A 25,097-nucleotide genomic window follows, 5' to 3' on the forward strand; every position below is an offset into this window, starting at 1 on the left:
AACAAACCTGTGACCTCTGCAATTCTCTGCTCTGTAGCAATTACCCTCAACCCCCTTAACTGTAGCTTCTCCTTTGTCAAAAGAATGCATAAATTCCGCAGCTATTTTGTCATTGAAATCCCTAATCTTTAAGAAATACTCCAGCCAGCCATGGTTTTGGAATAGTGCACACAGACAACATTCTGCAGCAACCCTTCATGCACAGTCGATTCATGGTGAATCAAATCACCTCCCATTTTCACTCTAATACTTCCGTAGCTTCACCAAAATTTTTGAAAGATTCCCAAAAGCTAAAATCTACATATCTAAAATTAGGTGACAGAACTTATTATTCACTCGCGTGAAATAATAATCATCATAAGTAATGTCATTTAGGAAATCAGTTCGGGATAATAAATCTTACTAGGAAAAAGGACCATAAAGTACCCCCCCCAAATTAACCTAGCACGTGTCCACATAGGCTGATAAGATGTTGGGTTTGAAGTGGATTAAAATAGGATTAAAGTCATAATGAACTAATAAATGCAAAATTAAAATAAAGTACAATATACACATACCTACAAATGGGCAAAAATGATTGCAAAATGAAATGAAGTGATAGATAAGAAAGTGGGATGGAATGTAGTGGATGGAACTTTATTGTACGGAGAACAAAATTTCACATGGAAATATTTGATTATGATATGATAAATAAGTTCACTACAAAAGCTGTAGGAACATCACCTTTATTAACATGCCCAAGTGCAACAGGAAGCTCATGAATTGTTACCGAATCATTATCAGTTACTGCAAGACTATCACCAGTTGCTGCAGTAACATCACCAGTTGCTGTAGGAACTTCCCAGTCATGAACTTCTACTGCAACTAAGTAAAAACTAACTTCAATAATCATAAACATGGGATCACTCACCAAGTGGGCCCCCTTGGATGAGTGATATCAAACTCTCAATAAAGAACTCTTAACAGATCAGAATAACATGTTTTTATTCATTTCTTCTTGAAAGATGATTACATATCCAAAAGATAAAAACCTAGAATATGTGACAAAAACTGCTCAATCCTTTTCCATTCTATCTAATGCTCAGAAAAGAAGGGAGAGATTATTAAATAGAAAAGACAAACTACAATAGATAACTACAATTATGCCCAGAAGAAAAGGTGGATCACTGCTAGATGAAGGGGATAACAGAGAGCTTGGCTGCAGGAACTATGGATCTGTAACCGAACCACAGTCCTTTGCACACCAAAGAAATATTTTATAGATTAAACATGTACTGAAGTTAAACTCCTGTAGTGAAGTAAAACTACTCTGATTATGCCTTAGATCGTGCTCACTTGAATCTCCTTCAATTTGACCTCTAGCTTTTTGGTGTGATTATCCAGTCCTTAGGCATGGAAGAGAATTCTTCACTGTAGCATCAATTATTGCCTGCACTAAAATAGAAATAGAATACAAGGATACGCATATGTATTTTACTTTAACTAATACATTCATTAACTCACATATGAAATCATCCTAAATAATCCGCATATCACAGAGACAAACCATTTGGCTGCAAGAATAAATTGGCATGGGTGCAAGAAGAAATTGGCAAGGTTCAAACATGATTTCTTAAGTTCGGTTTTTTAAACATGGATTACATATAGTCAATGCACAATATTTTACTATCATAATGCAACCCAAAAGATACCAAAAACCTAAAAGTCCTAATAAAAACATGTCAATATACCGACTTATCAATTGACATCAACCGGCAGAATTAAATGGACAAATCTTTTATTCTGATATTTGATGAGGAAGCTACTTCTCTAGGGGAGTAGTTGGTATTTTTGTATGGACTTAAATTTTGTAGCTTTGGCATTTGATGTCAAAGGGGGAGAGATATATGGAAAAACACATTATCAATTAAGGAGAGATATCTATGGTGAAAATTGGTACAGGATAACATAAAATAACTCATATTGCTTCCAGGGGGAGAGATTGTCACTTTGAGGAGATTGTTGGTTTTACACTTGGTATTACTATTTTGGCACTTTGATGGTTTTTCCATCTTGTGTTGCCATCAATGCCAAAGGGGAAGATTGTTGGTATTTTGGTATGGTTTTGTCATTGATGTCAACAGCTACTAAATACACCTACTTTGGAGATCCAACAACATTCATCGGCAAAAAGTAAACTGTGCAACAATTACAGGTATATGATTAACCGGTAGGATATAATGTTCATCGGTACCTAGAATGACATGGAAGATACTTGGTAATGTTGAAGACATCATGTGGACACTTTATTTTGAAATAATATTCATTGGTATATTCTTATTTACATATTTTCTTTTACCAACAAATAGGTCTAGGTTCTCTAGGGTTACACCGGCAGGTTTATCTTTTCCAGATCAGCATGGCACACTATGGAGATGATTTATTATTGTTGTAAATGCATTAAGCCAACATGTTCAATCGGTTATTGCATTGGATATTGTATTGTTTATAAAATGTTTTTATTGTAATATCTTGCAGAGCCGACCTACTAAAATTGGTCTTAGGGTATGGTATAAATGTAAGATCTTATTTGTAAGATCAAGAGTGGAATGCAAAAGAGATTTAAGTAAAGGTATATGCGAGATAAAGCAGAGGCATACACGAAGACATCATTTGAAGGTGAAGTTAGGTTTTTGTAGAAGCATATCAGCATTACACCAGTACTGAATCTACCATATGAAGATGCTATTTTGTGCAGTACATTCTTATTGGATTTAACCATCCAACTGTATTCAGTGTGACTCCCATTTGTGTTTGAGCAGTGAGCTCTAGGTTGTTGGCCTTTTAGCATGTGCAGACCCCTTTTGTACACTTACCATCTGCAGTAGTATCATCTGATTGTGGGTAAGGTTTCCCATCGTGGTTTTTCCCCTTATAGGGTTTCCACATACAAATATTGGTGTCATGTGTTGTGGATGACTTTGTGCTTATGTTTCATGCATTAATTCTTACTGGTATAGCAATTTACTGTTAACACTGTCTACCGACATACTTAACTGATTTACCGGTCTTAAGAATTAAGTTGGTTAATGAGTTTTTGGTTTGAATTTATTAGACAACTGATTCACCCCCCCCTCTCAGTTGTCTCTAGGACCTATAGAGGCACTAGTAAATATAGAGGTAAGCTACCTTTAAAATGTTTTGCATGCAACAAGATTGGTCATATAGCAACAAATTTCCCTAATGGTGAAAATGAATACAAGACAGACAAATTTAAGAAGCAAAAGGGTAAAGACAAATGAGATTGTCTTGTAGCTATTGATAATGGTATTATTGATGAAGAATCTAATGATGATAATAGTGAAGATATTGTGTTTGTAGCTATTTAAGAAGAAACATTAGATCAAAAGGCACTAGTATCCAGAATGGATAAATCTGATGATTGGATCATTGATAGTGGTTGTTCACATCACAAGACCGGTGATCGAAGCAAATATATTTCCTTGAAGGAATTTGATGGTGGTGTTGTCAGATTTGGTAATGACTCACCCTGTATGGTTAAAGATAAGGGAATTATTTCTCTTAATGGGAAGATAAGTGCTGACGATTTCTATTGGGTTGAAGGCCTAAAGCACAATCTTTTAAGTGTGGCACAACTTAATGGCAAAGGATACCCACTGGAATTTAGAAATGGAATGTGCAAAATCTTTGACAACAAAGGTGAATTGATTGAAACCAGGAAACAAACCAGAGGTAATCTATTTCATCTCAATCCTAAAGTTAGCAACTATTTGATTGCAAAAATAGATGATAGCTGGCTTTGGCATAGGAGATTTTGTCATATAAATTTTGACAATATTGTTAAAGTAAGAAAGTCTAAGATAGTAAGAGGTCTGCCTCAGCTAGACAAACTGGTTAATGCTCTTTGTAAAGAATGTTAGCTAGGAAAGATGACTTCTTCAACTTTTAAGAGAAAGTCTTTCTTAGCAGAGCACTTGTTAGATTTGGTTCCTATAGATCTATGTGGACCAATAAGAACAAGAAGCATGCATGGTGACATATACTTCATGATATTTACTGATGATTGTTCAAGGATGATGTGGGTCACATTATTGAAGGATAATAATGAATCTTTTGGTAAATTCAAGGCATTCAGAGCCTTTGCTGAGAAAGAGAGTGGCAAAAAGATAAAATATCTAAAAACAAATCCAGGCGGTGAATTCACTTTTGTGAAGTTTACTAAGTATTGTGATGATAATGGTATCAAGTGGCAACTTTTTGCACCAAGAACACCACAACAAAATGGTATAGCAGAGAGAAACAACTGTTCAATGGTTGAAGTTGCTAGGACTATGTTGATATAAGGAGGTATAGAAAAAACATTTTGGAAAGAAGATGTAAGTACAACTGACTACACAATGAACTACGTTCTGGTGAAAAGAGGTAAGGACAAGACCCCATATGAGTATTGTTATGGGAGATCACCCGATGTTAGCTATTTTAAGATATTTGGAAGCAAATGTTTTATTAATAGAGGTGATTACATAAGAAAGTTTTAAGCTAAGAGTGATGAAGGCATATTTCTTGGCTATTCCACCAAGAGTAAGGCCTATAAATTCTTCAACAACCAAATACAGAAAATTGTTGAAAGTGCTGATGTTCGTGTAGATGAATGTCCTGAAGTTTCAAAAGTAACTAATTCTAAGAAGAAGGATGAAGATCCTTGCATTTTTCTTTTGGAACCTGAAACTATTAAATCAGAAACCGGTAAAGCAAATCCTGATGTACTTGTTCAAAAGGAACAAATAAATTTAGAGAAAGATGATAATGAAGAAGCTGAACCTGAAGAGAATGATCATGTTAATCCTAGGTATGTGAGACTTAATCATAGTCCTGAACAGATAATTGGGGATAAGGATGTCGATGTAATAACTAGAAGGAGGAATAAGAGAGAACTCTTGCATGATCTCCACCTTTGAACCTAGAAGTGCTAAGGAGGCATGTTGGATTTTGCCAAGATCAAGAAGTCATTGAAATGTACATGAAAGAGACATAATATGGGACAAGAATAAACTGTATTCTCATCAATAGAAAATGATCAATGATTGTTCAATAGTTACATACAATGTAGATGAGCCTGCTTATATAGGCAAGGCTAGGGATATGTATGAGCACACAAATATGACATGTGGCTCAATAAGAAACAAGGGTAGGTAGGAAATAGGTGTGGGTAGGTAGGAGAAATAATACAATATTCCACATGAGGTGGATCACCCACCGAAGGTGGAATTATCACTCCACAATAAGTGGATATGATAGTGTAATAACAAGATCAACACCATAAGAGGTGGAATTTCTCCTACACACACTATCCCAATGTGGCACAAACACCCAAGTGTCTCATATCCAAACTACTATGAAATGCATTATCCTAAGTAAACTTAAGTAAGTGTAATAATATCCATGATGAATAATTATTTACACCAACACCCCCCCTTAAGTGCAACTTAGGGGAATGCACTTAAGTCTACAATGCAACTAAGCAATGCAAGATGGGTCCCGGCTACGAGGCCATGTTAGGTACCCATGCACAAATGCAAATGCATGCAAACCAATGCAATGAAATCTCTCACAAAGTGGGGAAAGAGAGAAAAACCCAATGGGAAAAAACCCTCCCCCAAAAAGAGAGAAGAAAGCTATACAAAAGAACTCTCAAAGAAGTATGTGAGGAACAAAACCCCATGTGAGGAAATAGTCCCCCCCATACGAGAGAAGAAGAGAAGTCAAACTGTGATCATCCCTCAATGAAGAATCTGCACCAATGATAGAAGCTCGATGTATGAAGAAACTGCTCCACGAACGTCGAACAACATTCCTCCCCTTAGGAAGAAACAAAACCAAAGGTGTATCCATGAAGTCTCCCCAATCATGTAGGGAAGATGTATGAAGAAAACTCATGATGAAAGGAATCGCTGAAAACTGCTCAAGTGTCCCCATGTCGATGCTAAAAGATACCCCTTCCAAAGATGGTAAACTATGCCATACTGCTGAAAAAGGAACTCCAACATCTAGTGAAGATGGATGTAGAACAATGTCCAAAGACTCATGTGTCTCCTCAAAGAATAAAGAGACCTCCTCCAACTGCTGTACATAAGTATCCACAATCATGTCAACCTCGAAAGAATGATCATGTAGAGAATGAACAAGAGGGTCAGAGTGTGCCCTCGCAACAATCGAAGAAGGATCATCTTCATCAAAGAGAAGATGTATGTCATCAATGATGTCTCCTAAATCTGCAATGTAGGATTCCACAAACAAACCTACAATATCTGTCATGTAATCATCCCATGAATCTGAAGCTGGAAGACAATGTATATCCTGCTGCACTGAATCATATGAAGGCAAAACTGTCGCACTATCTGCATAATCAGGTGCAATAGGTGATGTGATATCAATATGAGAAGATGAAGTACAAGACTCAAGAACGGGGTCACATGTGAGAATCCCCAAATTCAAGTGTCCAAAGTTCTCCTCAAAATCTGAATCATCACAATAAGTGTGATCAACATGTGTAGAATCATCAAATGTGAAATCATCATCATCAACAAAATCTGAAAAGGAGTATAACCGAGATGCATGATCAACCACCCCAGTTGCAATGATAGCTCTAGTCTCCATGTCTCTAATAAAAACTGAGTCAGGTGTGAACTCCACAACTCTCTTAGTTGCGCCATGTGTGATTTGATAGATAGAAAGGAGATTGTTTGTCAAGTGGGGTACACACAACACATCATTGAAGGAGTTATCCCCAATGTCAATAGATCCTTTCCCAATCACATCCATGTATGTATGATTGCCCATCAAAATCTGAGGCATGGTGCAAGGCTCAAATGTTGAGAACATAGATTGTGAAGATGCCATATGATGAGAAGCCCCTGAATCTAGAAGCCATCTCTCTGAAGTATGATTTGTTGTAGCACATAGAGCTTGTCCTTTTCTTGTTCCAAAAGAGTGAGTCTTTCCACTTGTAGAAGCCATGAATGCTTGCCCTTTTCCTTTTGAATGCGAGGAAGTGGAAGTTGATGAATCATCCTTCTTGTAGACTTTAGGCAAATCAATGTTATGCTTTTTGATGATATGTGTGAGCTCATCAATCTTCTTAGTATGGTAACGATGTTCCTCATGACCAATCTTTTTACAATAAGCACAAGTAGGTCTCTCTCTCTTTGGTGAATTATCTTTCTTGGAAGAAGATGAATCTCCTTGTTGTGGAGAAGATTGTGCTTTATCCTTAGGCTTTGATTGCCATTTCTTCTTGTTTGAGTTGTCCTTTCCTTGATTTCCTTTGTTTCCTTGATTTGCCACTAATGCTTGAGACTTAGAAGAAGTCTTAAGAATGCCCATGCTTATCAATTTAGTTTGTTCCATCATCAACATTTCATTGAAAGCATCAAATGTAGGCATTTTGTAGCTTGAACCCATTGTCATCCTATGAGTTTGGAAACTAGAAACAAATGCTGCATATTCTTGTGGAAGCTTCCCTATCAAGTTGAATATCAATTGAGTATCCTTTTTATCAATGCCACAATCTTTGAGTTGTGCCCTCAACTCATTTGCCTTAGTGACATAATCTTGTATAGTATCAAAGTTCTTGGGATCTAACATGGTGAGATCACTATCAATTTGATATCCCCTAATCTCATCAACTTGACCATACAAGTCTTGAAACTTTTGCCAAGCATCCTTGATTAGAGTACATTTCTCAATATGAAAAATGAGATCCTTTGATACATACTTTCTTAAGGTACCAATTGCCATGATATTTTTAGTGAGCCAATCTAAGTGACCAACTGGATCAGCCTTAGGATCAGCTGGAGCAACAATAGTTCCATCAATGTAATGAGTGAGTCCTTTTTCCATAAGTTTACTCCATGCATCAATTTTCCAAGTAGCATAATTATGTGGAGTTAAGAGAGGAAACTTAGAAGAACTCATAGCAGCAAAAAGGAAGCACACAAGAGCACAAAAGCACAAGAGACACCCCCCAAATTCAATCAATCAAAGTACCCCCCCAAAAGTGATGATTTTGGCACTTTATACTTAGTGCGATTACAATGAGCCACTTGCAAAACAAGGCAAAGTGGGCTTATGATGCAAATTTTACAACTTCTCAAATGAGATACAAGACACTTCAATCAATAGTGCAATGAATCTAACTGAGATTCAAGCAAATATACAAGTACCAAAAGAGCCAAAAATGGCCAAGATCTGAAAGTACAATTTCTACTTACAATGACATCAATCTGATAGCATCATGTGAAAGTAGATGAAAAAATACGCACTTTCAAAAAAAACGGCACCTAAAAAGGAGGTCGGATGACCCCAAACGAAGCCTCTGAAGTTGCAAAAACTGGGATTACTCAGGGACAGTCACCAAAAACTGCATTTTCTGAAAAATCCGTGCATCAAAATCAAAAAATTCTTTCACCACTGTGGAGAGCATGAAATTCTAGCCCATTTCAAAAAAAATTGCACCAAAAAAGGAGCAAAAATGAGCAAGTTATGGCCATTTGAAGTTGAACTGCAAAATCAAAAATGCAAATGAGAGGGGGTCAAAAAATTTTCAAACCCTGCTGATGTGGCGCTGACGTCAGAAAAACACTAGGTTAAATTTGACGGTCGTATGACCGTCGCCAAAACTTCGCTGCCTGGCTGACTAGGCGTCCTTACCGTACAGACGGATTACGTGGCAGACTGACTGGGTATTCCGTACTGTACAGAATAATGACGTGGCAAGGTGACTTGGCTGCTGATGTGGCGAACTGTCGTAGCTTCCGTACGGATGATGTGTCTGTACGGGTGTCTGCGTGTCTTGCCACGTGGCGCGGTACGCGGGAGATGACGTGTCGGTACTGTCCACGTGGCGAAGGGTGCAGTGTGGCCGGAAGTCGTTGCCGGAGGTCTGGAGGAGCCGGCGCGGAGGCGGCTCGCAGGAGGAGCCAGCGGAAGACAGCCGGAGGTGCAGAGTGGAGACCGAGGGAAGCGGCCGGAGCGGGGCGGAGGGACGAGCGCCGGCAGGAGCTGACAGACGGCGCACGCGGGACGAGCGCGGAGGGACTCTGCGGCACGGACTGAACGTGTGACGTGACAGGTACGGGTGCGGCTGCGTACCTACAACCTGCAGACAGGTACCGCGGGGGTACGGCGAGCGCAGGGGGGGGGTCTGCGGACCCCCCAAAAAATGATTTTTTTTTTTTTATTTGCTTTTTTTGATTTTTTTTGCTTTTCAAATTTTTTTCAATTTTTTTGAATTTTTTTTGATTTTTTTTTTTCGAAAAACAATTTTCAGAATTAAAATTTTTATTTTTATTTTTTTATTTTTTTATTTATTTATTTTTTTTTTTTGATATGCTTTTTCAAAATTTTTTGATTTTTCAATTTTTCGAAAACGAATTCAGAAAAAATGAAATTTTTTTTTTGAAAAAATTATATCAATATTCGAAAATCCGTACGATAAGCAAAATTGGGGAAAAAATTTTTTCTCACCAAAATAGGCCAACTTTATAACCAAAATTCATGGAAACGGCTTTCCGGACGCAATGGCGAGGTCGGATCTGGTCTAGGACACCTCCAAATGACGATGCTCCTCAGATCTGCCTCTTGACGTCACAATAATGCCTCTTCAAGACGAATCAATGAGACTCCAATAGCTCTGATACCATGTTGGATTTTGCCAAGATCAAGAAGTCATTGAAATGTACATGAAAGAGACATAATATGGGACAAGAATAAACTGTATTCTCATCAATAGAAAATGATCAATGATTGTTCAATAGTTACATACAATGTAGATGAGCCTGCTTATATAGGCAAGGCTAGGGATATGTATGAGCACACAAATATGACATGTGGCTCAATAAGAAACAAGGGTAGGTAGGAAATAGGTGTGGGTAGGTAGGAGAAATAATACAATATTCCACATGAGGTGGATCACCCACCGAAGGTGGAATTATCACTCCACAATAAGTGGATATGATAGTGTAATAACAAGATCAACACCATAAGAGGTGGAATTTCTCCTACACACACTATCCCAATGTGGCACAAACACCCAAGTGTCTCATATCCAAACTACTATGAAATGCATTATCCTAAGTAAACTTAAGTAAGTGTAATAATATCCATGATGAATAATTATTTACACCAACAAGGCATTTGGTGATGATCAATGGATGAAATCTATGGAGGAGAAGTTGGATCAAATTGAGAAGAACAACACTTGGACCCTGGTACCCCAACCAGTAAACAAGAATGTTATAGGTACTTAATGGGTGTTTAGAAATAAGTTAAATTAAGATGGTGTTATAGTTCAAAATAAGGAAAGCTTAGTATGGAAAGGTTATGCACAAGAAGAAGGAGAAGATTACGGAGAAAATTTTGTACTAGTAGCAAGACTGGAAGGTGTCAGAACATTGCTTGCATTTGCAGCTCATAAGAAGTTCAAGGTATACCAGATGGCTGTTAAGTCTGCATTCTTGAATGGGATATTGGAAGAAGAGGTTTATATAGAGCAGCCTAATGGTTATGCATTGATAGATAAGGAAGACATGGTATGCAAATTACATAAAGCTTTGTATGGATTAAAGCAGGCACCCAGAGCATGGTATGAATGACTTCATAGTCATCTGATGAAGATAGGATTTTTTAGAACTAGTGATGACAACAACATTTATCTCAAGTTTGAAGGAGATGAAATACTAGTTAGTGAAGTATTTGTAGATGACATTATATTTGAAGGTAATGATGACATGAGTAATTGTTTTGCAGATGAAATGAAGAATTAATTTGAGATGTCATTAGTAGGAGAAATAAAATTTTCATAGGCTTACAGATACATTAGATGAATAATGGTATTTTCATTACTCAATCCAAGTATGTGAAAGAGTTTTTCAAGACTTTCGGTATGAGTGATTGTAAACAAGTTGGAAGCCCAATGGTTATAGGTTGTAAATTGTCCAAGGAAGATGCATCTAAGTCTGTAGATGAAAAGGAATACAGGTCAATGATTGGAAAATTACACTATGTTGTTCATAGTTGATCGGATATTGCCCATGCAGTTGGTATTGTTGCTAGATTTTAGAAGAATCCAAAGGAGGCACATCTGATGGCAACCAAGATAATTTTTAGATATCTGAAAGGTACTGTTGACTATGGGTTATGGTATCCATATGGTGGAAATTTTGATTTGAAAGCATACACAGATGTTGATTGGGTAGGCAATATTGATTACCGGAATCGTATTACCAGTGGAGCATTCTTTCTAGGAGGAAGGCTAGTTTCATGGAGTAGTAAAAAGAAGAGTTACACTTCACAATCTACTGCTGAAGTTGAGTATGTAGCAACTTATATGAATTGCACACAAGCTATGTGGATGAGGCACATTTTGGAAGGTTTTAAGATGGAAATCTTAGAACCAATAAAGATTTTGTGTGATAATACAAGTGCAATAAACATTTCTAAAAATCCTATTTTGCATGCAAGGACTAAGCACATTGAATTGAAATATCACTTCTTGAGGAAAAAAGTTCAAAGTAAAGATGTTATCTTGGAGAATGTTTCTACCAAGGAGCATCTTGCAGATATCTTTACCAAACCTCTACCTAAGACCACTTTCGAGTATCTTAGAAGTCAATTGGGGGTTGTCCTTCTTCCTGAAAATAGTTGAGAATGATGTTGATTGCATCAGTCCCTGAACCACTTCCAAAATTTTACATGGATTGATGAAGAACTGGATGTATTCCATAGGGAGAGCATTGAGTTGTAGAATGATGTTGATACACAGTGAGAGCAAAATTACATGTTTTACTTTCACTTTGGCATTGTTGTCAAAGGGGGAGAAGAATTATGTGACTAAGGAAAAGAATTATGTGTCTGATTAGGTGAACTAGCGGTAGGTTGAAGATAGATAGAGCAAGGTGAATACTTGGTAATGTAAACTAGGATTCCTATTCACCAATCTCAATAGTAATCAGAGGCATTGATATTTGTATTGCCATCAATGCCAAAGGGGGAGATTTTTGGCATCTTGCATAGAGATTTCATTAATGATATGTTGTCATTGATGTCAATTGAACCGGTAATGGTATTCATGTTATTGTTGATATTATTGTTTTCGATATTGGCTAGTAACTAGTAAGAATAGCTTTGTGGAAGATGTTGTAAACTGGTATGTAAAGTTTGTGAGTTGAACCGGTGAACCGATGTAAAGGGTTAAACATTTCTAAGCAATTTAACTGGTAAACCCTATCACCTGTTAAACTCTAACCGATCAAGTTTGTTGGTTTATTAACTGATAAGCGGTAATGATGGAGACACGTGTGATCATTGGATGAGGATAATTTCAAATTGTTTTGGCGCATTTGTTTTTTGTCTAGGGAAGGAGAAAAGTGGATTGAATCTAATGTACAATGCATGATGAGTTACAAAGTCCGTTGAAGCAGTGATCATAGAGTGATTGGAATTTTCTTGAAGAATGTGAAGAGATTGTCATGATTTCTAACAGTCAAGATTGTACCGACTTGTTTGTAATCTTGATAATGAGAATTAGGTTTTTGTTGTGTTATTGACCTAATTGATTTGTACTTAAGGTCGAGGAAGTTATTTGTAAAGGTTGTTGGAAATACTGATTGCAATTAGTTGAGTGTGTAGTTGCCTAACCGGTGAATGGATCTGCACTTTGAGTGAAGGCAGATTGAAGCTTGGAAGGATCTAATCAAGCAAATGTAGTGCTACTTAGACAGATCAAGAAAACCTATTGTTTTCTAACAATTATAGCAGAAGTGAAATCCCTTAACCCGGTAAGATCTAACAAGCTTGGTTACTCATTAAATCCTCTAACAAGGTGGTCCATTAGCTTGGATTCTTAAATCCTCGAGTGAGGTTACTCCTAATAGGGTATTGTGCTTTTCATTAAGGCATATTTGTAAATCCCTTAACTGGGTGATTCCTAACCGAAATTAGATCTTAACAGGACTTGTTGTAAAGATTTAACATGCTTGGCTCCTAACAGGGCGAACTTCAGAAGATTTTAGATAGCTATCTTTGTGATTCTCATCTCACCATGGTTTTTACCTATTTGGGTTTTCCACTTATAAACATTTGTGTCAAGTGGTGAATGCTTTTGTGATTGTGATCTTATTTGTTGATTTGGTTAACTTTTGATAAGTCATGATAAGTAGAAGCATTGAGAGATGAATATGTTGAGTTATGATTAAGCATTGTTGATGTTTACAAGATTGAAGTTGTTTACTATTAAATTTGTCATAACAATTAAACCGGTTGATGTCAAGTATTCTTATGAATATTGATCTTGACTGAGATATGTTTACTTTGTTTAATTGAGTTTGAGTATTGGGAACTTTGTATCAATTTTTTAATATACATATTCACCCCTGTCTCAGTATTCTACCAGATACGTATTCTTTCATCATACCATCATAGTGAGTCCATCATTATTGTCAATTGACACCTTGCAACTTGAAAAGAAAAGCATAACTGAGATGAGTTATACTGACCTCATGATGATGGTTGCATAAAAAACATTGAAGGAGGGATCTATGGATAAAGGGGTTATTGATCAATTTATCAATGTTTTGCATAAACTAGTTCCAAAGTACAAGTTTGGCAGAGAAGAAAGCCCATCCATCAAGATTAAGACAATATCTGAGTAGATTTCAAAGGATTTTCAATTCTTGCAATGGATATCAAACCGACAAGAACTAGAGAGGTTCACACAGGAAAAAAGAGCTACATTTGATCAAGTGATTAAGTTTGAGAGGAAGAATATTAATGATAAGTTGAAATTGATAGATAATGCATTGAGGTAGTATACTAATATCTACCGAGTATGTTGTACTATAGGTTTTCTCACAACTGAGATATATAAAAAGATTAAGGATATTCAGGAAGAGATTGCAGGTATAGCCAATTCTTTTGATGGATTGAATTCATTAACTACTATTGGTATTATGGATAAATTCATCATATGTTGCATTGGTTTTGTCATTGATGTCAACAGTTATCTTTTTGGAGCTCTACATTGTTGATTTGGCACTCTGGTTATATTGGTTTGTTGATGAACCGACACATTGTGGTCCTGGTATGGATATTGGCTTATGAACAGTTATCGGTATATGTTTCACTGGTAGCTCAAGAAGTTGGTGATGACTTGTTATCATCTAGAGATCATTTGGTTATGTCAAAGACATGGATTGGATGTTTTCATTTGGATTTTTGCATATTGGTTTGATCGGGTTCACATATTTTCCTTAACTGACAGATAGGTCTAGGTTATGAACCGACATAGGAAAACATGTTCCAGACCAGCACGACATGATTTGGAAATGATTTATTGATTTGATAATGTGTAAATGTATTGAGGCTGACACGTTGTATTCCACCAAGGCTTAGTTTGTAATTGATTTAAATGTAATATCTTTTAGGAGACAACCTAACCATTAGGTCTTAAGTTTTGTATAAATAATTGTAAGATCTTATTTGGAAGAAGTGTGTGCATATGTGTTGAGATCATTGTGAAGAACGAAAATAAGAAGATCCTTGTGTGAATCATGCAAATATAATCGAAAGGTTGTGGAAGGTCATGAAGTTGTTTGGTGCTCATGCGGAGAGCTTAAACTAGTAGTGAATCTGGCATTAAAGATGCTAAATTGAAGTAGTACATTGTTATTGGATCTAACCATCCAATTGTGTAGTCAGTGTGACTCCTAATTTTGTGATTGAGTAGTGAGCTTTAGGTAGTTGGCCTTTTTGCATGTTCAGACCCCATTATTATATTCACTTACTATCTCTAGTAGTATCATCTGATTGTGAGTAAGGTTTCCCACCATGGTTTTTCTCCTTATAAGGTTTCCACGTCAAAATCTCTGTGTCATGTGTTGTGGATGTTGTTTCTCTTTCTATTTCATGCATTAAGTTGTACTGGTATTACTATAACTATTAATCTATTTTACCGGCACTGAGTCTTAAGTTAGAATACTTTGTTTTGGGTTGCAATTTATTGACAACTGATTCATGCCCCCCTCTCAGTTGTCCTTCCCAGTTTCTAACAATTGGTATCAAAGCCTAGTCCTCTATTTGCAGAAGCCCAATAGGTTGAGGAGATCCTATGGTGGCAAATATCTTTAGGAAGGACAGTCCCAAACTTGATGGAACTAACTATGGTATATGGAAGATTAGAATGGAGACACATCTAAATTGCATTGGAAGAGATATATGGGATGTTACAAAGAATGGCTATGTTGCTCCTAATTTGAATAACCCTAATCCACCAACCTTAGCTAAATACTTGGAGAATGATTGCAAAGAAAGAGAAGCACTTCTAAGTGCATTATCAGATCAACAAATCATGGGATTATCAGACAGATCTATTAGTCTCAAATTCTGATTCCCTCTTATCCTCTGTAAGAAAATGAATAACTCTATCTGCAAATGAAGAGAGTAAGGAAAAAGGAATCTTAGAGTAACATATGACAAGGTTTTGAGAACCTTCTACACTTTGAACTTATCCAAAGTTCAGGCGGGTATACCTTTTGTGAATAATTTCACACTTTTAAATGAGATCCACAGTAAACCAGTGTCCAAAAATTAGTGGATTTTATCACCTCAACATAAACTGAAATAATAAAGGAAAACTTATGCTTATTTTCAGTATTGATCCTCAAGAGATGTAGAAAGAAAAATACAGCTGATACTAGTGCCTTATCCAAGCTACAGAGTCATCTAAATTAAGCAAGGATTTCACAATTAAACATCCCCATACATCTCATCACTTCAGCTTCTATTCACCCCATACATGCCTAACATATATAAGAGTTCTTTCTTGTTAAACTAAACAGTGTTTATCAAATTCAAAGCTTCAAACAAAGTAACCTACTGATAGAGATATTTCATGCGTATTTAATTCCTCTCCTGAAGAGAAAAGCTAAGAAACATATTCATAAAGATTGCATTACAATCCCTTTTCAGTTGAATAACCCTAGATTACTCAAATGAAACCAGTAAATTATTGAAATCACACCAGAAGACAACACAATTTTAGGCTTGAGAGTTTCTGATCTGTATATTGATATTCTTACATAACTCAAAGTATTCTTTGTAATAACTAGAAAAACCCAGATATATTTTTGCAGAGTTTCTTTACAAAAATTCTTGTGATCCTTATACTAGTCTTGGTATCCATTTATAACATTATGGATGCATACAAGCTTCAGACATCCCTAAAAATGTTTTTTATAAACCGTGATACTCTCCAAGAAACAGTTACAAGTCTTTTTCAATATCAATGACCTCTTTTGTTTTTTGTTCTACTGCAACCTCTTCTATCTACTCTGGAGCATCTTCCTTTTGTCCAACATATTTTCTCTTCCACTCCTAGAACATGTCATCACTTGGCCAAGAAAAGATAACAATCTCATGTTTCATTCCTTCTAGCCTTTTCTAAATGGCCCTTAACTGCCTAATTTCTATTTCTATGAAACCATAGTGTGATTTCACTTTTTCAATTTCTTCAACTATTTGGACAAATAGGGATGTGTCATCAGTGTTAATAATTTCATTAAACCTTATGGACAATTTGTGGTCCAACTCTTCTAGCTAGGTCTTCTCCTCTTTCAACTGAATTGGACCAACAAATCTCCCTAGAAACAATTCAAATTTGTGATCTGAATATTCTTTTCTATATAATTGGGCTTTTCTTTTTACACCTGCCCTTTCCTTTGAGAGTATATTCATCTCTTTTATGAACTCACTAGTGGACCTTAGATTGTTATTCTCCTCTACATCTGCATGGGATGAACACATGAGCTCTAACTCCTTACCTCTAGGCATCCACTTATTAAGGATTGGTTCCAAAGTGGCTTCATCCTCTTTGAATTTGATCAAAACATCTAGAATCCTCTTCATATTAATGTCTGCAATGGAGGCCTTGACTGAATCAACAAACATCAAGATTGTGGATTTCACCTTTTCTTCATACTTGTTTGCAAACAAGGCTTGAGCTTGTTTCAACTTTTCCAACTGATGTTGGACAGTCTCAGCTGACTAGAAACTAGAAGGCATAGGAGAAGGGGGGTATTCTATAATGGGGCTAGTAGGTGGAGGTCCTGCTGGAGTGAAATCTATCATGAGTGTAGAGGATTCACTTGGATGGTGCTGACTTGCCAACTAACTTTGAAGTCTACTAATAATGTTGTCCCTGTTGGCTATTGCTTCTTTGGCCTCATTATAAGCCTTTAAGATGGTCTCCAATTTCAATTGGAGATTAACTCTTTCTTTTGCCTCTTTCTCTGCTACTGCCACACTGAACTTTGCAGTTTCCAAAACAGTGCTTGCAGCTTCCACTACCACTATATCTTGGACTCTCTTAACAATCATGCCTCCTAGGAGACTAGAATCTGATACACCTTTCCTCCTTTTGTTCTCATCCTTCTTTAGTGACCACATGATTAAGGTAACATTATCTTTGTTGAAGGTCACTCCTTCCATAGGTTTTATTTCCTTCCTCACTACTTCAAGAACTAGAGCATCAGCTATATCCCATTCGGGAGGATTAAAACACCAGCCTTAGACACCATCTCTCTTCCCTTCTCAGTGGTAATAGTCTTAAACTCTTCAGTCATTTCTTTCTTTATTTCTTCTTCCACCTGAGCTACATCTCTGAGAGGTTGTTCACTCTTCCTTTGCTCACATCTGGCCTTTAATTGTTCCATGTTTTTCTTCCACACAAATTGCATGAAAGCCCCTATTGTAACAAAATTACTGTTAGCCAGGAAATCCTCATTGGCTTGCTTAACAGTAAGGTCTAACTCTTCTCCCTTTAGCTCACCATCAGTCAAATTCATTGCAGCACTGGGTGGCTCTTCTATCATCCCTTCTTGGGTCTCTTCATAGGTATAGGCAATCTCATCAAGACTCCCTAACTATAATAATTGTTCAACCACTTCCTGCTCATCTCCTATGTGGATAGGGAACTGAGATGGAGAATACTGAGGCTCATCAGTTTCAACTTCCTTTCCCACACTTTGCCTTTTAGGGGAATCTTGGATGTTAATGACATCCTCAATTGCTCTTTTCCCTTTTGAAGTAGAAGGCTCACCTATCACTGGCATCATCACAGTGTACTTTGATTTCTTATGCATTACATAGTCACTAGGTGGGATAGCCTTAGCAAAGGCAGGCTTAGCTAGGACCAATTTAACCCTATTAGGATCATTTTGCATTATAGCCTCTCTCTCTTCTCTTTTAAGGTTTGCATGAGGTCTTCAAAATAGAGGATCAAGAATTTGACTTTCTCCTCAAAAGGGTTGAAGTTAGCAAGAGGGTCATAGCTACTATCAAATTGATGGATAAAATCAAGTGCCCTCTTATATGCAACCCAATTCTCCTTCCTCAGTTCCTCCTCATCTAAGCTGAATTCATTCCTAATTAAATCTTTAGGGAACTGAAATTGATGAGGCCTACCTTTACACACCGCCCTCTTTCTAAACATGCCATTGAAAAAATCCTTAGGGTCCACACATCTTGAAACTATAGTTGACAACCTATATGGCTTAAAGAATTCTTCAAAATATTTCCAGCCACCTTTGGTAATTACAAAGTGATGGGCCATGGTGATAGTTGGGAAAATGGTCCCTTTACCCCTATTGGTCAGCTCCGCCTCTTGTACTCCTCCAATTTGTCTCAATACTTATGCAATTCCTAACTTTAATGGGACCTAATAGGGAAGTAGATAGGGAGTACCTCTGAAACCATACACTCTGAAAATAGTAGAAACAAGGTACAAATACATGTCTCCCCAATTGTGAATAATCTTAATACCCTCTTAAAACTCTTTAGGTCTGAGGAATTCCAAGAGAGGCTTAGGAATCCTAGGTTTTTCTATGCATAAAAGAATTCTAATCTTAGATGCAAAGCATCTATCAAACTTCAGAAAACTAGCATCCTCTCTATCCCAGGATAAAGCAATGCTCCAAAGTTGGACAACCGTCTCTTCCTTGTCTTTCACTTTAACCAAGTCCATTTCCATAGAAAAATAGTTAGCACCTTTGAACAAAAACATGTGCATTAATAGGGAGTACCATCAAAATGGCCTATCTACCTTACCATTTTTTATCCCTACTAGCCCTGCATAAATTGCATCAGTAAGGTATGGGTCATAATCAAATGTTATTGCTAGGGAGGGTTTTAGAATTTGTGCAATCATTAGCATGTAATGGGTTGGCATGTTTCTCTCACCATCTTCTCCAAAGATCTGACATAGTGCCCAATACATACCCTTATCTCTCAGAGTAAACAAATTGAGGGAAAATGGTTCCATTGTACTGGGGCCTACAACTGTTAACCCTCCTATCTTAACAAAGAATTATTTCAATGGGCAACTTCTAAGATGATTCATTTGTGCATTGTAGATATGGGCTAATGATTCAAAGTCAATAGGCTCTAACAAATTTGAGGCCTCATTGAGTTTAAACACATTTCTGAATTCATCATCTTTTATTTCAATCAAGGCTGATCCCTTCACACTCCTGATACATCTTGCTATAGGGTCATAATTTTGTGCAATCAGGGTCAACAAATCTACATCCATGAATACACTAGGGACCACAAGCTTCCCTACATCCAGTTCCCATATGCTATTCAAAGGGGCAAGGGAATGTCTTTGACCAAAGCCTACTTTGAATAGTCCTAAACCTGACATCCCTATTTCAGGGTCCCTTAACCAATTGCCTTTATCATACAAACCATCCCCAATTCTCAAACAAAGGTTCTTTGGTACTAATTCTTTGGCCTTAACCCCGACATTAGTAGACATAGTTAACTACTCTAAAAAATCATCACAAATGTTCCTGTCCTAGTAATTCACTTTTCCTGTCAATTCCCTTCTTGGTGCCATTTTGAATATGCAACTATACCAATTGAAACTAGCATAGACCTCTAATTAAACAATTCACATAGTAAGAACTAAAATCAAACCAGAATTATCAAGAAATGGCACAAAAACCTATTATTCGCCTGAAGAAAACCGCTCCGCACCAATTTCTCTACAACAGAATTTGATGAAATGATGCCAACATTCAAGTTGATGTAGACTCTAATACGACAAGTTGGCATTGAATTTTAGAAATTAATGCCGCATGCTTCGGCCATCACCTCAAAATTGAATTCACAAACCGAATTCAAAAATAGGCTCCAACGGGTCATAACTTCTCTGAGTATTTTTCTCTATTTTGCTCTTTCACTATTTCGTAGAACATAAAACCTTTTCACTTTTCTTTCACGAAGCAACGCTGACCATTGGATTATGAGAACTTACACTACCTTTATCTCCATCTATTCTTTCTGTGTTAGTGTTGGGCCCTACCTTCTTTTCTCTATTTCATAGGCTTTAACACTCGTGCACTTTTCCTTCACAAAGCCACGCCAGCCATTAGATCAAGCTCTAACTGCCCGATCTTTAACTCCAACAACGATCGTCAATCTCACTAACTAACCATGCCTCACCTTGATGGCTAATAGTTTTTGCCATTTCATAGAGACTAAGCTACAGGCATCTTCAGGCCATGAAACAACGATGACCATTGGATCAACCACGAGATGAATATCTTTTAACAAGCTTCAAACCTTTCAAGTGGGCCCTTTATTCTCAGAGATCACTTGCATCACCTTGTCACTAGTTAATGAATGCCATGTGGTAGTCGGCCATTTGCCCAAGAAGTTCCATCAGGTTCCACTCTGAAACCGCTACGTGCTTTACTCCACTATTTTCCACATAACTGCCGGTTGAACCAAAGTGGGCCCTCAACTACCCTTTAGAGCTACATGTACTTGATAGTTCACTCCTTACTCCATGAAACACACCATCTGTCTTGCCGCATCATGCCTTCATGTGATTGCCACTTGTCTTTCACCATTTCACAATGGCTAACTCATGATCATCTTGTCTTCGCGAATCCATGTGGACTGTTAGATCTCAGGAACTTGCTTGTCGTTTGTCCTTTCCTACGACCACCTCACCTAGGCCCACCACCTTTTCGCTATTTTGTGAAAGGTAGAACATGTGCATCTTCTGGCCATGAATCAACGTGAGCTATTGATCCTTTTCCAACCCGATCACCCTTTAACCAAGGAAAGTCGCTCGTCTTTGGGACCCACCAAGTCTTTCGCTATTTTGCAAGACATATACCATGTGCATCTCGGGCTAGTGAATCAACGCGAGCCATTTAATCATAATCAAGATGAAGTTCTTTTATCTATCGGTCAATCCACCTGGTTGGGCCTACCTATGCCTTTCGCTATTTCGTGAACATTAACTTGTTAGCAACTTTGCTTAACGAAACAATGACAATTGCTAGATTAACAAAGAGTTACACAATACTTACGGGGCCTGACAAACATTAAAACAAGGTAAAGTAAAGGTGCATAAATTTAAAAAATTTAAGGGACCGCCTAGGGAAATAAATAATGGGGGGACACTTCTCATGACAGATTGACCCTTCTTTAAGTGACAAAAGTAACATGGAATTAGAACATAAGGGTTTTTCTCAAAAACTAGAAGGGTTAGAACTCAAACCTAAAACCCTCTTCTAACCTAAGACAATCAGAGGCAACAAGGCCATACCAGACTCAATTTTTTGTAGACTTTAGACAATTATGGAACAAGAATATCCATTTTTTAAATAGTGATAACAAGATCTATAGAAAAAGCTATTTCGGATAAACTAGAAACATTGAATGAAGTAGATTCCACTGTCAAAATTGCAAAACTAGAATGTTACCAGGTCAAGTATGAAAATTTAAAAATGGAAGAGGATGAAAGAATTTCTGCATTAATGTAAATATTTAATGAAATTGTTTTAGGAATACAATGTTGTGGAGAATCTTTAAGTGAAGATGAAATTGTTTCTAAAGTTTTAAGAGCTTTGCCACTGGCTTACAAAATGAAAGTGACAACTATTAATGAGTTGAGAACAATGCCTAATACATCAGTATCTAGAGATACTCTGGTTGGAAAACTTTTGGCATTTGAATTTCAAGAATTTGGTCTTGTTGTTACAGTCAAGACTGATATAGCCTTCAAAGCATTATCATTGTGAGATTTTGCAAAGATCTAGAGGCAATGGAAAGCACAAATAAGAGAGACAAAATAGATGATAGGAATAAACTGTATTCTATCCAGATGTAAAATATGATCAACTAGATCATTACAAGATGTTGATTGATTGCCCATACAAACAAAGTAGATGAGCCTTTTTATATAGGCAAGGCTAGGGATGTGTGAGCACACAAACATGACATGTGGCTCAATAAGAAACAAGGGTAGGTAGGAAATAGTTGTGGGTAGGTATGAGAAACAATAAAATATTCCACATGAGGTGGAATGTAACAACAAGATAAGATCAACACCATAAAACATGGAAATTCTCCTCCACACTATCCCAATGTGGCACAAACACCCAAGTGTCTCATAGCCAAACTACTATTAAATGCGTGTACCTAAGTAAACTTAATTAAAGTGTAATAATATCCAAGATGAATAATTATTTACACCAACACCCCCCCTTAAGTGAAGCTTAGGGGCATGCACTAAATTCTACAATGCAACTAAGCAATGCAAGATGAGTCCTGACTACGAGGCCATGTTAGGTACCAATGTACAAATGCAAATGCAATCTCCCATAAAGTGGAGAAAGAGAGAAAAAACCCAATGGAAAAACTCCCCCCAAAAGAGAGATGATGAAAGCACACAATGTTCTCAAAGATGAATGAGAAGAACAAAATATGTTTCCCCCATAAGAGAGAAGAAGAGACCATGAAGCCCCCCTTCAATGTTGAATCTCTTGCAAAGATGGTCCAATGATGATGACCAAAATACCTCCCCATAAGGAAGAAAAGAGAGCCAATTCTGCACCAATAATGTCAAAGTGTGACAAAACCAGGTACCAAGTCGATGACAATGAATCACTTGCTGCAACAAAAAGAAGATCAAGCATGGAGACAACCTACTTTGAGAATCATCTTGATACTCGTAAATGGTAGAAATACTGGTATAATCCAAGTCTTATGGGAGCCATGCACATATGTGTACAATCTAAGTTTCAACTAGAGCCATGCACCAAGTCTCACAAGATATTCCTAATCTGTGTACAAGAGGATTACATCAAATAATCAATAATGAAAAGATACAAAGAGGTGTGGCACTTTATGATAGTGCGAGTACAACATTGCTCAAGCAAGAGCATACAACATGATAAAATATTCAAATGTGGAAACATGAAAATGATGCCACCAACAAAGAAACCTTGTAGAATATTGTAGATGAAGATGCCTTTGAATGAAATTTCACCAAGAGATATAAATGAACAACTGACCCCCCATAAAAAGATCATGTTGGCACATGCAAATAATGGCAAAGTGGACTTCTAATTTCAATGATTACAAATTCTCAAAATGAGATATAAGAGACTTCAATAAATACTGCTAGTGATCTAAACTGAGATCCAAGCAAAATACAAGTACCAAATAGGCCAAAAAATTATCAAATACTGAAAGTATAATTTCTACTCAAAATCATTGTAAACAAATGGCAGATTATGAAAGTAGACAAAACATTATGCACTCTCAAAAAAAATGGCACCTGAAAAGGAGTCCATATGAGCCCAAATGAAGCCTCCAAAGTTGTTAAAATCAGGATTTCATGATTTTTGATAAACTTGTATCCGATAAATAGAAACCTCCTACACCACTATACAAATCACCAAATTATACCCCAAACAAAAAAAATTGCTCGAAAAAAGGAGTCTAGATGAGTGAGATATCACTATTTGAAACTTCTCTGCAAAATTATAATTTTTGGAAAATTTCGTTGTAGCTTCAAACTTCAAATGCCTCTAGATTTGGCCTCCGAAGTCTGAAATGGATGAAACAAAAGGCAAAATGACTTTCTTGGACCTCCTCAATCCAATGGTGACCTCAGATTTGACCCATCAAGCTTCAATAATAACCTGCAATAGAAAGCTCCAAAATATACAATCCCAAATAGCATCAAATTTCTCTCAATTGACAAACCAATGACACTCTAATGGCTCTGATACCATGTGAGATTTTCCAAGATCTAGAGGCAATGGAAAGTACAAATAAGAGAGACAAAATAGATGATAGGAATAAACTTGTTAGTAAACAAATTTGTCCCTTTCAAGAAATTTATTTATTCTCTCTATACAAAAATGTAACTCTTGTAAGCCCCATTATGAAAGTAAACAAATTACCAATGGTTGGATTAATTAATTAAAATTCAACCTCTGCATTAGAGGGCATCTCCTCATATGATTCACAATGAATTTAATACACAAATGAAATGTTGACACTTTTTGCCAGAAAGAGTGGAAAGGGTTTAGCATTCATCCATCAACACAATAGAATGCTTTCAAACTGAAACAAAGAAAATATTCTGAAGATTCAATTGAGCTCACAAACTCTGATTCACACACATGTTCACTTAATAAATTCAGAGCATAGAAAATGCACAACAATATTAATGTCTAATCGATCCTCTCTCATGCCTCATAGGACAAGGGGGATTAGCACAACTCAATCCATAATGAATATGCTAATAAGTAATGGTAACCATGAATTCAGACAAAACATAGAAGTAACTGATCATAAAATGATATCATGCCCATAGAAAATTTCTCAAGAAAGATCACTAATCTTCAAACACATAGATTCAAAGAATGCACATCATAACACTTTATTGATAATCAACCATTCTAGTTTTAAAGCAACTCATAAAAAAACCAAAATAAATATTATCTACTGCTCAAAAAATCACAGTTTTTCAGACCTCAACAAAAACAAGCTTTCTAGCTTAAGTAGCCTCTAGGCTCGTAGTTTTTACATGATAAATTTAAACTTTACTTTAACAAAAGGTTAAAGAAACCATTTGCTAAAACAGGAAAGAAAAACTAAAACAACAACCACTGTGAGGCTGACAGCTCATTTTTCGATTAACTATGCTTCCGGTGTGGTAGAGGAAGTTATTGATT

The sequence above is a fragment of the Cryptomeria japonica genome, chromosome 9, assembly GCF_030272615.1.
Source record: "Cryptomeria japonica chromosome 9, Sugi_1.0, whole genome shotgun sequence".
Taxonomy (NCBI): domain Eukaryota; kingdom Viridiplantae; phylum Streptophyta; class Pinopsida; order Cupressales; family Cupressaceae; genus Cryptomeria; species Cryptomeria japonica.